At 47.4% G+C, this 17,005-nt stretch overlaps 2 pseudogenes; both read right to left on the minus strand.

The window, feature by feature from the left end:
• Positions 1-6,752: 6,752 nt before the first annotated feature.
• On the minus strand, positions 6,753-9,588 carry LOC117190786 (annotated as a pseudogene).
• Positions 9,589-11,441: 1,853 nt separating this feature from the next.
• Positions 11,442-13,425, minus strand: LOC117191283 (annotated as a pseudogene).
• Between the last annotated feature and the right edge of the window lie 3,580 nt (positions 13,426-17,005).

Genomic DNA, 17,005 nt, shown 5'->3' on the forward strand with positions numbered 1-17,005 from the left:
CGACACCCAATAATGAACTCGAATTGATTGCATTGTTGTTGGATTCTTCCGGAGGCGCAGTCCTACTCAGCCTGGCTGACATGTCTCTCGACCACGTCAATAGAGGATCGTAGTTACTCGTTGATGTAACACACGCCCCTTTTTCCTCTAGATTTCATGTGCCAGGCTAAAACCATTCTCTTTCGTCACACGATGTTTACAGTTTTATAGTTAGTTATGTAACACAGCCAACATAATGGTTTTAATGGGTATGAGAGCAACATTAATTTTTCTTGAGATTACAAAGCAGTACACTCTAGTACGCTCACGTGCATATATACTCGTATTAAATATCTTTTCTTTTCCTTAGAAGTATACACCAACGTCATCATTGAGCTCAAAGATCAAGGAATAAACGGTACTAGCCTACCAAAAGCGCTGTGAGTTTGTAAATAAGAACAAGTACATATATGCACTGAGCTGGGAAGTAACCTGCGTGTTACATATATTTTTCTATTGATATCACCTTTATATATCCGTAACCATAATGTATTGGTACCTCTCAGCCCTTTAGAATCTGTTACCCATATATGATGGTCATTTTTAAATCTTTATTTTTCCTAATATTTCTTCTCAATTCTTTACTAATATATTAAGCTATCGAGACACAGCAAAAAAAAAAATGAATTTAATTATAAGTTAAGAAAACCCCCTCCAAGAATTTAATTATATGATTAGGGATTTATTGAAATACATATATAATGATATTGATTTTGAAGTACAATCATAATATGTTCTAAATTCAGGAGTCCGTCCTCAGAAAGGCATGATCGAAGTGGTGGGATGATAACTGTTTAAAGTTATTAAAGGGTCTATACGGTCAGATTACCTGTATAGCATAGGTTGGGAGGGTAGAGAAGATAGAGATTCTCACTAACACCGGAGTTTCTCATCATTTGAGTAGAGTAATTGATAAGTATGTCCACACTTTCCACAACCAACTTGTTAGTCCCATAACCAATTCCTTGCTCCGGTTAAACCTGGATTCTGTTGTTAGTTTTATGTTTGGTTCTTCTTTTTTTTTAATTTTTAAATGTGCACCTAAAACAGTATGCGAGTGTGTGTCAGTATGTGATAGGAGAGAGTAGAACGAACCCCGACAATCCGGCGAGCTTAGTCAGAGCATAGCTAGAGGTGCACACGAAATCTCTTCATACTAGTATGGGTAAACGACAGCTATCCCACACCTGCACGCTACATAATTGGCGCCCAACGTGGGGCCCGAAGGGACATGATCTCTCGTAAAGTTGGTACTTAACTTTAGTACCAGAGGCATGTCATTCTGGGGCTAGGCTCCACCATAGCTCTATATTCCATCCAAAACAATAATTCTCTGGTAATGCCATACTGATAGATCGGGTGGTAGGGTGGGAGTACGACAGCTGCTGCCTACGGAATCTACGACTATTTTTCATGGTTGGAAAAGTCGACCTATGTATAATCTGTTGTCTCTTACTCCGGATGGACTAGCTTATATAGGTAGTTACAATATGCTAATATCACGATATAGGACTCCACCAACGAGATAACTAAAGATGTTGACTTAGGGAACTGCGGGAGTTATTCAAAAGACGGATACCCCGACTCAAAGTTATATTCATTAAATTATCTCGAGCTTGGCTGTAGAGATTCCCTTATCAAATTCTAGTTTGTGTCAGGAAAAAGTCACAGATTTTAGGAATCACGATCGTCTATTTATGATAAGTAGAGACTGTCCATTATCCGGACTTATACCTTCGAAACTGGTAATAGAACTGGCCAACATACACAACTTAATTACTCAACTATTCAAATCGAAACGTACAGTTAGTAGTAGACCACCTAGATCATGCCTGGAGAGGGCGAACATATTAATTATTTACCGACGGAAATAAGAAAAATTGAATATTCATTAACTCATATTTGCATATTAGTTTCATAATTTTATTTTCATTGTTATTATTTTTTTTTATTTATTATTATTAAGAAATTCATACAAATCATGGCGGTCCACCGTAGTAATGAAAATTTAGCTTCGGCATTGATCAACCAAGACTCGTTTTGCATTATTTTCCAGGGAAATTTGCGGCAAGACCAGCTGATAGCTACCACGCCTTGTCACCACCGATTTCATAATACGTGCGTATGCGAACATTTGAAAAGCGAAAAGTCTTGTCCAGTGTGCAAGGCGGAATGCGAACCTGGTAGGCTCCGTTACGAAAATAATACTCTAGCAGCAGAATTACACCTAAGTTCAGGCTCCACACCACCTAATGTTCAGGGAAACGAAGCCAATGGGACGGTACAACTAGATCCAACCTTATTACGTAAAAAAGGGAGAACAAACAGCAGAGGTCGAGGCCGAGGAGCAACCCCTAAAAGAGGAATGCAAACAAGGTATCAAGCTAGTTTAGATCAATATTTATCCGAGAGTCGACAGTCGGTTAGTAGCAACGGAAATAGGTCACCTTGTAACGCTCAACCTGAAAACCTTACGAATTACATCCATTCGGTCATGCAAAACCAGGAGAAATCTATGATGGAAAACCTTAGTTCGTTCATAAAAGCTTCCATCGAACAAGCTATACAGGCCCAGTTTTCCAATATGAATTTAGCCACAGCCGCTACTACGGGTAACGGAGGTCCCTCAGAGTCACACAGTAATGTTAGACCAGAGGTAGACAATGATAGTTACAAGGTTAGAGGCGATTCCCAAGGAAGAACTCCTAGGAGTGGTCAAACAGCCGGAAATGTAGCACCGGCAAAGGCGGCAAATATCCTACTAAGCTGGCGTCTTAAATTTGATGGTTCTCGAGACGCAATGCACGTAGAAGAATTTCTATATCGCGTTCGTGCCCTTACGGGACAGACTCTGGGGAATGATGATCAGTTACTTTGCGACAATCTGCATCTGCTTTTCACAGGCAAGGCCAGCGATTGGTTCTGGGATTTTCATCGAAGAAACCACCAATACTCCTGGCCGTCGTTCTGTACAGCGTTTAGACAAAGATTCGACGATCAGAAAGATGATTTGGGAAATGATACGGAAACGTCAACAGAAGGACAACGAATCCGTCGAAGATTTTCAGTCAGCCATTGAAAAGTTAGTGGCACGACTTTCACATGAGATAAGCGAACTCAAGCTGATCGATATTCTTAAGCGGAATGCGAAAAGTGCTCTGCGATATGAGCTGTTGCATTTAAAACGAGGGGGAACGTTGTGAGTTGCTGCGGAGACCGCAACTCTACATTTATACCCGAGACTTAGTCAGTAAGGCTCTCCTCCGGCAGACGCCGCTAATATTGAACGACACGACAAAGAGTGCGTGTGAGAGAGACAGAAAATCAGTCTGAGCGTGACGTCGGGCGCTGCGTAGCCAGTGCAAATTGATTTGTTCCTTTTGGCTATAAAAATTATCTGATCTGATCCAGATTCAGCAACCTGATAGATATGGTCATTATCTATGATTCTGCGTTTTTAATTTTCTCGTATCTCCAAAATTGTGGATGCCACAGATTTTCGTTTTTTGGGTGGCGGAAGGGGGTGGGGCGAAATTAAGAGATATACGTTTTATAGTGAAATCTAACAGGAGTGCGGATACCAAATTTGGTTACTCTAGCCTTAATAGTCTCTGAGATTTGTGAATATCCCCAGATTTTCGTCCTTTGCGGGGGCGGAAGGGGGTGTGGCGAAATTTTGAAACAAACTCGTCTCGGTCCGATATCTTAGGAGTGTGGATACCAAATTTGGTTGCTCTAGATTTTATAGTCTCTGAGATCTAGGCGCTAATGTTTTACTCCAAGCAAAGCCGCCTATGCTACGTGTGTGTTAGAGAGAGACAGGGCGAGAAAAAATGAAATTGTTTTCTTGATGCTGGCTATAATAATAATACGATCCAATTCAGATTCTGCAGTCTAAAAGATATAGTCATTCTCTACGATTCTGCGTTTTTGGTTTTCTCATATTTTTAAAATTGTGGATGCCACAGATTTTCGTCCTTTGTGGGGGCGGAAGTGGGCGGGGCGAAGTTTTGAAATATTTTTGTAGCAGTGACATATCACAGAAGTCTGGATCCAAAACATCGTTGCTCTAGCTCTTATAGTCTTTGAGCACTAGGCGCTAATAGGGACGGACAGACGGACAGACGGACGGACGGACGAACGGACGGACGGACGGACGGACAGACGGACAGACAGAAAGGGCTCAATCGACTCGGCTATTGATGCTGATCAAGAATATATATACTTTATGGGGTCGGAAACGATTCCTTCTGGACGTTACACACATCCATTTTCACCACAAATCTAATATACCCCAATACTCATTTTGAGTATCGGGTATAAAAATACAGAATAGAAGTGAGTTGAGGGAGGAAGTTAAAAAGCATGAACACTTCTGTAAAGATGCTGGCAACTTTCTACAGAGAAACCGGGTAATTAGACCCCACGTATCAGAAATTCAGAGTGAGGAAGAAGAACTCGAAGAAGAGAGTATCTCCGAACTACGCCGCAAGCGGTTTGTTTGCTGGAATTGCGACAAAACAGGCCATCGGTTTGAAGATTGCGTAGCAGAACGCCGAGTCTTCTGTTATGGCTGCGGGGCGAAAAATACTTTTAAGCCAAAGTGCGAAAAATGTAACCCATCGGAAAACCGAAAGCGGGATGCGCAAGCCAACACCATTCTGGCGCATCCGACAATGATGACAGAATGAAAGAGCAAACTTTCCAAGAAAACACCTCCAACCCGGATTGTCCAAAAATTCGATCTAATAGGTCCCTGGTAGAGGCACAAACCCAGACGGAGGGGATAGATATAGATGGTGAAAGTTCCCAATCAGATAAGCAAGGATTAAAGTATCAACCAAAACGTTCGACCATACGATTAAGGCAATTCTGGACCAAGGTAAAGAAGGTGCGAAAGAGACTTGTCTCGTCGGTCCTTTTGAGCTCTGATAACAGATTATTTATAGAACTAAGCATAGAAGAACAAAACTTCATGGCCTTGCTAGATTCGGGGGAGACGATAAGCTGTCTTGGAAGTGAAGCCGCTAAATCGTTCGCGCAACACGCCAAGGCAAAGAAATGCTCCGGAAATATTCGAACGGCCAATAATGAATCTTGTAAAGTCGTAGCGAAAATTACAGTTCCCATTTTCGCGATCATACTAAGGAGATAGAATTCTTTATAATACCAGCCTTGAAACAAAATGTGTATTTAGGAATTGATTTCTGGACAGAATTCGGTCTGGTAGCAAGACTTTTAACGGATAGATCTGTGGTACAAGAATTAGACGTAGGAAATGAAACAAAGGCTTCACCGCCAGTACATGATCTAAGCAAAGACCAAAAGGTTAGACTAGAATCCGTGATTCATTCGTTTCCTTCGTTTGAAAGGGAAGGATTAGGACGTACGAAAGCTATCCAACACACGATCGAAATGGTACCCGATAGACCAGTTAATCAACGCCATTGGCCGATTTCACCCGCGAAGGAAAAGTTAATGTTTGACGAAGTGGAGAAAATGCTGGCCTTAGACGTGATCGAGGAATCGAATAGTTCCTGGAGTAGCAATTGCGTTTTAGTTAAGAAAGGTACGAAAAACCGATTATATTTAGATTCCCGAGAAATTAATAAGAACACTCGCAAAGATGCCTACCCTTTACCACACATTGATGGCATTCTTAGTAGATTACCACCAGCCAAATACATAACGGGACTTGACATGAAACACGCATACTGGCAGATTCCTTTGGAAGAAAAATCTCGGCACTATACAGCTTTTACCATTCCCAATAGGCCGCTTTACCAGTATAAGGTAATGCCGTTTGGCCTAACTAATGCCGCTCAGACGTTGTGCCGACTTATGGATCAGGTGATACCTGCACACCTCAGGAATCGGGTTTTTGTCTATTTGGACGATTTACTGGTGCTCTCAGATGACTTCGATTCACACTTGGTGCTGTTACAAGAGGTAGCGATTAATATAGCCAAGTCAAACTTTTGTATACGGGAGATTAAATATCTGGGGTTCATAATAGGTTATGGTCAGTTAATCGGATAATTCAGATCCGGGGAAAATAAAATCCATAATGGAGTTCCCGATCCCAAAAACCGTGAAACAGATAAGGAGATTTCTAGGACTTTCTGGATGGTACAGACGCTTTGTCGATAACTATGCCACCGTCAGCTACCCCTTAACGGAACTACTAAAAAAAGCATCAACCACTTAAGTGGAACGCATCAGCCGAAGAAGCTTTCAATAAACTCAAATCCTGCTTAACATCTGCTCCAAGCCTAGTCACCCCCGATTTTAAGAAACCCTTTTTGTTAATATGTGACGCAGCCACTTTTGGTTTGGGCTGCGTACTAGCTCAATTAAACGAGGAAGGGATAGACTTACCTATAGCTTTTATGTCCGGCGAGCTTAGTCAGAGCATAGCTAGAGGTGCACACGAAATCTCTTCATACTAGTATGGGTAAACGACAGCTATCCCACACCTGCACGCTACATGTTCCAGTGGTTAAGTTGGTTTTTGTGGCGCCGGCTGATAGGATAGTAGATTAATAGATGATTATTTACTGTTCTAATGGCTACCTTCGTTACCGGAAAGTACAGAGTTCAGAGTTAGCCTGAGATACCAGGATATCGTATGGCAGGATAATGTCTTGCTCTGAAGATATAGTCATAGAATCTCTTTATAGATCAATAAATATTATTTATTGGAATGGGATATATATCTTTTTGTTTTATTTTTGTAGTTTTTGTTTGGTTTGCTTTTAAAATATCATCTTAGAGTATAAACTTAGCACTTGCTTATGAAATAAATAGTCTGGAAGTCTTCGGCTTACATTCTAGAGAAACGACTGGTAGGGGAAGTGTGGGACAGTATATGTCTGTCTATATATGGAGATGAGACAGGATGTGTGATCAGGTGTGAAACGCGGGTAAAGATGCGGTTAATTCTCATGATGGTTGGGCCCTCTCCTCATCAGCTGACTTAGAGGGCGGCAACGCGGGTGGCAAGCTGCTCCAGCTCGTTGTAGATGCTGGCTGGCAGATCGGAGCCCACCTGGGACTCGAAGTAGGTGCGGATATCCTGCACCTCCTGCGACCAGAAGTCCCTGGGCATCGAGAAAAGTTCGCTCTCATCGATCTGCTCCTTCATGCCAGTCAGGTTGAGGGCGCCCTCCGAGGGAATGTGTCCAATGGCCGAGTCCACGAAGCAGGACTCTCCGTTGATGCGGCGCAGGACCCAATCGAGCACACGTGAGTTCTCGCCATATCCGGGCCACATAAACTTGCCCTCGGCACTCTTGCGGAACCAGTTCACATGGAAGATCTTGGGCACCTTTCCCCTCTTCTCCATGCTCAGCCAGTGGGCCACGTAGTCACCGAAGTTGTACCCAAAGAAGGGGCGCATGGCGAAGGGATCGTGCATGATCACCTTGCCCTTGTACTCGGCAGCGGCAGTCGACTCGCTCCTCATGGCAGCGCCGATGAAGACGCCGTGGGTCCAGTCGCGGGCCTCGTAGATGAGGGGAACTCCGGCAGGACGACGACCTCCGAAAAGCATGGCGAAAATGGGCACGCCAGCCGGATCTTCCCAGGCACCATCGATGATGGGGCACTGAGCGGCGGGGGTGCAGAAGCGAGAGTTAGGGTGGGCGGCTGGCTTTCCGGAGTCCTTGGTCCAGGGCTTGCCCAGCCAGTCGGTGATCTGCACATTAGGAGCCAGGCTGCTCTCCATTCCCTCCCAGAAGACGCCGCCGTCGGAGGTGGAGGCAACGTTGGTGAACATGGTATTTTTGAAGACGGTGTTCATGGCAATGGGATTCGTCTCCATCGATGTGCCTGGCGCAACACCGAAGAAGCCGTTCTCCGGATTGATGGCCCTCAGAACGCCCTTCGAGTCGAACTTCATCCAGGCGATATCGTCGCCCACGCACTCCACCTTGTAGTCAGCCAGCGAGGGGTTAAGCATGGCCAAGTTGGTCTTTCCACAGGCGGATGGGAAGGCGGCAGTGATGTATTTCTTCTCCCCTTGGGGGTTGGTGATGCCCAGGATGAGCATGTGCTCGGCCAGCCAGCCCTCGCGCTTGGCAATGGTGCTGCCGATTCTCAGGGCGAAGCACTTCTTGCCTAGCAGCGAGTTTCCGCCGTAGCCCGAGCCGTAGGAGACGATTCGGTTCTCGGCGGGTTTATGCAGGATGATGGTACGCTCGGGATCGCAAGGCCAGGAGGGCTGTTCCACCTGGCCGTTGGCTGGGGCTCCGACAGAGTGCAGGGCGCGGACAAACTCCTCTTTTTTGGCCAGATGGCTGAGGACTGAGGCTCCCATACGGGTCATGATTCGCATAGACGCCACTACGTAGGCGGAGTCGGTAAGCTCAATGCCGATCTTCGAGAGCGGTGAGCCCACGGGGCCCATGCTGAAGGGCACCACGTACATCGTGCGTCCCTTCATGCATCCGGGGAAGCGCTGCTGAATGGCTGTCTCCATGTCCTTGGGGGAGATCCAGTTTCCCAGAGTTCCCTTCACTCCATCCTGGGGTGTGGGAATCGTCTCCTCGCGCTGTTCCGTGCAGATGAAGGTCTTGGACTCCACACGCGCCACATCGGCCGGATTGGTACTGGCCAGCCAGCAGTTGTCGTACTTGGGCAGGGCCACGATGGTGCCGGCCTCCAGCAGGCTCTTGATGAGCATCTTGTTCTCCAGATGTGCACCTGGTCGGGCTGACACAGGGCGATCCCTTCCTCCACGAAGCTACGGACGCCCGCTGTGAGGGAGTTGACATCGCCATACGAGATGGGAATGCCGCGGATGTGGCTGTACAGACCGCAGTTCTCCTGTCGCAGCTTGTGCAGCTGGGGCAGACCGCAACCGTTGGCAGAGCTGGACAGGAGGAGAGAGAAGAGCGGGGGAAACAGGAAATTAATCAAGTGCTTTTCACATTTTCAATGGAGTGTCCGAGAACGAGGACGAGGACTGCGACTGCGACTGGGACGGGGTGCCGGTGTCGCATTAATCATGCGGTTTTCATTTATGCAATTATGGCTCGCATGAAAAGCAATTACCGCAATTTATACGCTATTTAAATTATTATTTTAAAAATAATATCCGCTACAGTCAAGAGGAGAGTGTGTGGTGGGTTGGGGTGGGGTTTGTTTGGTTTTCTGTGCGTGGCGTTACGTTGCGTTGCGTGGCCTCTTTTCCCGGGGCAGATACTTACATAACTTTGCTTTGTTCGATGAATTCAGGCATGTTGCTGGTGTTGTATTTTATAGATTTTGGAATAAGCTGCACAGATTTCTTGATTTGCGTTTTACGGCTGTGACTTGTAGAGTCGTGGATAAATGTTTGGCACTTGGTTTGATTTTTTCGGCAAAATAGGCGAATCTGCTATCACAATTTTCAATTATCACCATTATTGTTTTAGTGTCTTAGTGCGACTCTCGCTTTCATATGTTCTTCCACAGCTTTTTGTCAAATATCAGCTTGATGCTCAGACCACTGAAAGTAGACTTTTCACTTGATCTTTCCATTTACTCCGGACACGAGTAACTGATGCCAGATGCCAGGCCGCGCGGCCTTTTATACGCTGCCGGCGGGTGCCTCGGCGTTCGGCTCCGCGATCGTGTCCGATCGGTGCGCTTGCGAGCGAGAGCGCCGATTGGTCACCGTTGGGAGGCTCGCCGATTGTTTTGGTTTTTCACAGAGGCAGAACCGGTGTAGCAGGGCGAGATCGGGCGAGGCGGTGGAGGCGGTGGAGTGCCCCCACCTGGAAACAGCTCAAGTACCAGAGAGCATTTTCTAGTGTGTTTGCCGCTGACTTCGCGCCAATCGGGTATTGATAAGAGCCTCACTGAGCCGCGGCATTTGTTGTTATTTTGATGTTTTGCCATTTTCCCGTTGTTAATTTAATTACTTTGTTTTTGGTTGTTTATGCTTTTATTGGACGCGGGGCCTGGCAAAAATAGATCCCAGTATACGGCAACAGGGTGTGAGCGGGTGCGGCTCTAACCGAAACAGCTGTGTCCACGGCCGTGGGTATATTCTGGTCCAATCTGCGGTGCAATAAGTGGATGGAGACCTCTACACGCGCCCTCCTACGCCTCCAAAACATCACGAGGCGCACTCGGATTCGATTCAATTTTTTTCTCTCTCCTTGGACCCGTGCCAAATCAAAAATATTCTCGGTTTTTATTTTTATTTGCGAAACTGGTGACGGAAAATTTGTGTGATGATTTCTGCTGGTCCCCCTCTCCACCGTTGACCGTGGCCGGATTGGAGGCCAACGCATTCATGTGACTCTTGCCGGGGCCCAAGAATAGCCGCGAATGGTTGTCATGTGTTTTCTCGCGCTCTCTCGCTCTTTCTCCGCGTGGAAGGATAAATGAAGGTGCCGTTCGGACGACTTTGCCCCGCTCCATGCTGCCTCAGTCCCTTTCGGGAAACCGTTGCAAATCCGGTTCCGCCGTTCACTTACCCTAGATCCAGACACAGAAGGGACTGTATCGAGCAGGCCTTGGGGAACCCAAGCCCAGCCCACTCCCTCTGCCTCTCCGCTCCACCTAGTAGGACTGGTCCATTTCCAGTTTCACACACACGCTTCGTGCCATTTTTTTGGCGGTTTATTTATAAACTATGGACTTGTTTTTCTAGTTGTGCCTGATGTCTGATAATCTTCATCATCGGCGTCAATTGCCGGACTCTGGCACTGTTGTCTCCGCTCCTGTTCTACTATCTCCTCCACCTGGTCCTCTCCTCACCCACACAGCAAGCGCGTTTCTGCCGAGTCGATCTTATATTGCATTTACGTCAATAGACATTCCCCAGCCCCAGCTCCAGTGCTGGAAGACAGGGTACGTAATAAATACACATGTACATGGATGTACCCAAGTGATCTGAATGTGGGACAGCCAGGCGGAGGGTTATCAGCTGACGAGCCTCTAGGGGCGTCTAAATATAGAGCTGGCACCGTCTGTAACCCGGATCTTGATTGGCACCCAGGAAATTTTCCTAGGGGTTCAGTTATACAAGCCCCCCTTCGGCCAGAGCACAGCCCGGATCTCTTCTTCTTCTTGCCAACGACAGAAGAAGGCCCATGCCAGCGACCGTTATCGAACCGAGGCGTGGCGTTGGAACATCACACCACACTCGTTCCGTCGATAATCAGGCCCTGGAAACCCGGTGTGGGTCCCCGTACCCGTCCCCATGCAGCCTTCGACAGTTCTTTCTTTGGATTTCTTGGGACTTTTTGGATTCTTTTGGCATTTTATTTGCTTGTTTTCCATCGCTGCGATCTTCTGATAACTCGGGTTAAAAGGCATTTTGGATTTATACGTCGCGGCGGACACTGATAAGCCATTGGGCCACGCCCCAATACCGATCCCATCCCGAAATAAATGTCTTCGATGCCGAATTTGTTGGTGTATAAAAATCGTTTCGTTTTATTTTATGCAATTAGGTCTTAGATTAGAAAGAGTAACCTATGGAACACACACATCACATGTTGGCCACACGCGCCTTCAGCTCCGTCAGCTGCTCGGCCACGGGGCGTGGCAGATGGCCGCCCACCTGCTCCTCGAAGTATCGCTCAATCTCGAGGGCCTCCTGCTGCCAGAAGGCCTTGGAAGATCGAAGAGCTGGGAGAGATCAATGTTGCCCTCGATCCCTGACACGTTCAGGGCACCCTTGCTAGGCAGTCGACCAATAGGCGAGTCCTCGAAGCACTTCTCGCCCTGCACCCGCCGGAAGATCCAGTTCAGGACGCGCGAGTTGTCCCCGAATCCCGGAATCCCACAGGAACTTGCCCTCGCTGCTCTTGCGGAACCAGTTTACGTGGACACACACCGTGCCCCTCTTCTCCATGCTCAGCCAGTGGCTCAGATAGTCCCCAAAGTTGTACCCAAAGAAGGGGCGCATGGCGAAGAGATCGTGCATGATGGTCTTGCCCTTGTGCTCGGCCGCGGCAGTCTACTCGCTCCTCATGGCAGCGCCGATGAAGACGCCGTGGGTCCAGTCGCGGGCCTCGTACACGAGGGGAACTCCTGCGGGTCGACGGCCCCCGAAGAGAATTACGGAAATCGGCACGCCGGCACTGTCCTCCCAGGCGGGGTCAATTATTGGACACTGCGTGGCGGGAGTGCAGAATCTGGAATTGGGATGGGCGGCCGGCTTGCCCGACTCCTTCGACCATAGCTTGCCCAGCCAGTCGGTGACTGTCAGGTCCTTCAGCTGAGCGGACTCCATGCCCTCCCAGTAGACGCCTCCGTCGGAGGTGGAGGCCACATTGGTGAAGACCGTATTGCGGAAGATCGTGTCCATGGCAATGGTATTTGTGGCCCGCGACGTGCCAGGCGCCACTCCAAAGAATCCGTTCTCCGGATTGGTGGCCCTCAGAACGCCCTTCGCGTCGAACTTCATCCAGGCTATGTCATCGCCCACGCACTCAACCTTGTAGCCGGGCAGGCTAGGCGTCATCATAGCCAAATTGGTCTTTCCACAGGCGGACGGGAAGGCGGCTGCCACGTAGATCTTCTTTCCTTCGGGATTGGTGATGCCCAGGATGAGCATGTGTTCGGCCAGCCAGCCCTCACGCTTGGCAATGGGGCTACCGATTCTCAGGGCGAAGCACTTCTTGCCCAACAGCGAGTTACCGCCGTATCCTGAGCCGTAGGAGACTATCTCATTATCGGCGGGCTTGTGCAGAATGATCGTCCGCTCGGGATCGCAGGGCCAGGAGGACTGGACCTGCACACCGCTCTTGGGTGTGCCCACCGAGTGCAGACACTTGACGAACTGGCCATCACCCTCGCGGAGCACGTCCAGAACTGGGTTGCCGGCCCGCGTCATGATCTTCATGGACTCCACGACGTAGGGCGAGTCTGTGATCTCAATGCCGATCTTTGAGAGCGGCGATCCCACGGGTCCCATGCTGAAGGGGATCACGTACATGGTGCGTCCCTTCATGCAGCCAGGGAAGAGTTCTCCGATGGCCGCCTGCAAGTCCGCCTCCGAGATCCAGTTCCCAAGAGTTCCGGGCGTCGCCCTCGGAGTCACCGGCACCGTCTGCTCCCTGCGCTCGGTGCAGATGAACGTCTTGGACTCCACACGCGCCACATCCGCCGGATTGGTCCTGGCCAGCCAGCAGTTCTCGTACTTGGGCAGCGGCAGAATAGTTCCCTGCTTCAGCATGAGGCCCTGGAGCAACTTGCTCTCCCCCGCACTTCCGTCGCAGATGTGCACCCGCTCCGGCTAGCACAGATCGACGCACTTCTCCACGTACTGCTTGACGGCGGGAGTGAGGACCTTGTCATATTGGTATGGGGATCATACTGCACGGACAGGGAGCGGCAGACCAGTCGAAAGTTGTAGCTCTTCGGTGGGCCAACGAGGCTGCGGTAAAGAACAGATGGCGAGGGAAGGTGTTAGCTAATATCAGAGTTAGGTAATATCTTCATTCGACAGGTAGAATGTAAAAAGAGGTTGGGTTATCTTCGTGCCGGGCCTACCTAATGTGCCAAGACCTTCACCTACAACAGCCTTTCCGACAGCTGTGCTGCGGATCGTCGCGATAGCGCACTACAAGAGCCGAGCACAAAATGGTCAAGGTCCGATATCACAGGAGTGTGGATACCAAATTTGGTTGCTCTGGCTCTTATAGGTTCTGAGATCCTTGAACTCATATTTTGCAATTGGCAAAACCGACCATGAAACCTGTGTGTTAGAGAGAGACAGAGCGAGAAAGAATGAAATTGTTTTCTTGATTCTGGCTATAATAATTATACGATCTGGTTCAGCACTCTGGAAGATATAGTCATATTCTACGATTCTGCGTTTTTAGTTTTCTCGTATCGTCGAAATTGTGGATGCCACAGATTTTCGCCCTTTGTGGGTCGGAAGTGGGCGGGGCAAAGTTTTGAAATATTCTTGACATATCTCAGAAGTCTGGATCCAAAACATCGTTGCTCTAGCTCTTATAGTCTGTGAGCACTAGATGCTGAAGGGGACGGACAGACGAACGGACGGACAGACAGACATGGCTCAATCGACTCGGCTATTGATGCTGATCAAGAATATATATACTTTATGGGGTCGGAAACGATTCCATCTGGACGTTACACACATTCACTTTTACCACAGATCTAATATACCCCAATACTCATTTTGAGTATCGGGTATAAACAGAAAACTGAAAGCAAACAAAAAACGAGGGGGAACGTTGTGAGTTGCAGCGGACACCGCAACTCTACAGTTATACCCGATACTAAGTCAGTATGGCTCTCCTGCGGCAGACGCCGCTAATATTAAACGACACGACAAAGAGTGCGTGCGAGAGAGACAGAAAATCAGTCTGAGCGTGACGTCGGGCGCTGCGTAGCCAGTGCAAATTGATTTGTTCCTTTTGGCTATAAAAATAATCTGATCTGATCCAGATTCAGCAATCTGATAGATATGGTCATTATCTATGATTCTGCGTTTTTAGTTTTCTCGAATCTGCAATATTGTGGATGCAACAGATTTTCGTCCTTTGTGGTGCCGGGGGTTGGGGCGAAATTTCGAGATATACGTTTTGTAGTGAGATCTAACAGGAAAGCGGATGCTAAATTTGGTTACTCTAGCGTTAATAGTCTCTGAGATTTGTGGATGCCCCAGATTTTCGTCCTTTGCGCGGCCGAAAGGGGGTTTGGCGAAATTTTGACACGAAACCGTCAAGGTCCGATATCATAGGAGTGTGGACACCAAATTTGGTTGCTCTAGCTCTTATGGTTTCTGAGATCCTTGAACTCATATTTTGCAATTGGCAAAACCGACCATGAAACCTGTGTGTTAGAGAGAGACAGAGAAAGAATGAAATTGTTTTCTTGATTCTGGCTATAATAATTATACGATCTGGTTGAGATTTTGCACTCTAGAAGATATAGTCATCTTCTGCGATTCTACACCGCAACTCTACAGTTATGCCCGATACTAAGTCAGTATGGATCTCCTCCGGCAGACGCCGCTAATATTAAACGACACGACAAAGAGTGCGTACGAGAGAGACAGAAAATCAGTCTGAGCGTGACGTCGGGCGCTGCGTAGCCAGTGAAAATTGATTTGTCCCTTTTGGCTATAAAAATTATCTGATCTGATCCAGATTCAGCAACCGGATAGATATGGTCGTTATCTACGATTCTGCGCTTTCTCGTATCGTCGAAATTGTGGATGCCACAGATTTTCGCCCTTTGTGGGGGCGGAAGTGGGCGGGGCAAAGTTTTGAAATATTCTTGTAGCAGTGACATATCACAGAAGTCTGGATCCAAAACATCGTTGCTCTAGCTCTTATAGTCTTTGAGCACTAGGCGCTGAAGGGGACGGGCAGACGGACAGACGGACGGACGGATAGACGGAAAGACGGACAGACGGACAGACAGACATGGCTCAATCGACTCGGCTATTGATGCTGATCAAGAATATATATACTTTAGGGTTTAGGAAACGATTCCTTCTGGACGTTACACACATCCACTTTTACCACAAATCTAATATACCCCAATACTCATTTTGAGTATCGGGTATAAAAACCATGTCTACACATTGTAGACATGATACGTTACACAGTGCAAAGTCCATGGCAAGTCACCGAACCTCGCCCCCACCCAGACCCAGTCCACCGTCAAAACGATAAGTTTACACGCGTTCAGGGCTGCCCCATTCGTGACGTCACAGACATACAGACAGCCAACATATCATTCAATGCTATCCGCATGACGCCACAGATGTTCGAGGTCGGTTGACCGCTTCCCTCCATCTCTCTATCTCGCGGTTTATTTTTGCCTTCGATTCCCCTTACAGAGTACGTACTCCTCAACAGGGAAAGCACTTAGAGCATTTGAAAGAAAGGATGGAATTTTTCTAGGTTATTTTATGCTTCGTTGTGGCGATAGTGGTCTTCTTTTATTTTTACTGCGAAAAGAAAATACGAAGAATTTTCAGAAAGCGCGTGTTTCCTTCAGTTAATTTGCATGAGTTTTTATATGGAAAACGTACATATCTCAGACCAGGAATATAAATAGTGATACATATGTACGTATGTATGTATATGCACACTTGGCAACAGATATTAAGCGTGTCAGCTGATTCAACAGATTTTCCACAACAAAATGATAAATTTGGAAACGGAACTGTACTTCTGGTATTATTGTAAAAGATTCTCAAAACTGGTTTTAGATGGGGGTTCACTAGCCTTGGCCCTCCGCCTTAGATTCGGCACTGAACGGAATACAAACAAGCAGAAGATTGCTTGCCCCTGAGTCCTTATCGAGTGCGAAGCTATCGTTTGAAGACAACTGCCTATCGAATATTAGGCAATGGTTGATCTGAATCGAATCGCTTCCAATGTAATAGTTACGTGAGAGCTGATCACGAGGAAAGCCTTATCTTATCGTTTTTATACCCGATACTCAAAATGAGTATTGGGGTATATTAGATTTGTGGTAAAAGTGGATGTGTGTAACGTCCAGAAGGAATCGTTTCCGACCCCATAAAGTATATATATTCTTGATCAGCATCAATAGCCGAGTCGATTGAGCCCTTTCTGTCTGTCCGTCTGTCCGTCTGTCCGTCCGTCCGTTCGTCCGTCCGTCCGTCTGTCCGTCTGTCCGTCCCTATTAGCGCCTAGTGCTCAAAGACTATAAGAGCTAGAGCAACGATGTTTTGGATCCAGACTTCTGTGATATGTCACTGCTACAAAAATATTTCAAAACTTCGCCCCGCCCACTTCCGCCCCACAAAGGACGAAAATCTGTGGCAACCACAATTTTAAAAATACGAGAAAACAAAAAACGCAGAATCGTGGAGAATGACCATATCTTTTAGACTGCAGAATTTGAATAAGATCGTTGTTCGGAGCAGAACCCAGCCGATTAGCTGCTTGCCAAATAGCACCTATTTCTTGGCCCTCAGCCGCTTATTTTGTTTGTTACTTATGTCTATGTCACT

Source organism: Drosophila miranda, assembly GCF_003369915.1.
Source record: "Drosophila miranda strain MSH22 chromosome Y unlocalized genomic scaffold, D.miranda_PacBio2.1 Contig_Y1_pilon, whole genome shotgun sequence".
NCBI lineage: Eukaryota > Metazoa > Arthropoda > Insecta > Diptera > Drosophilidae > Drosophila > Drosophila miranda.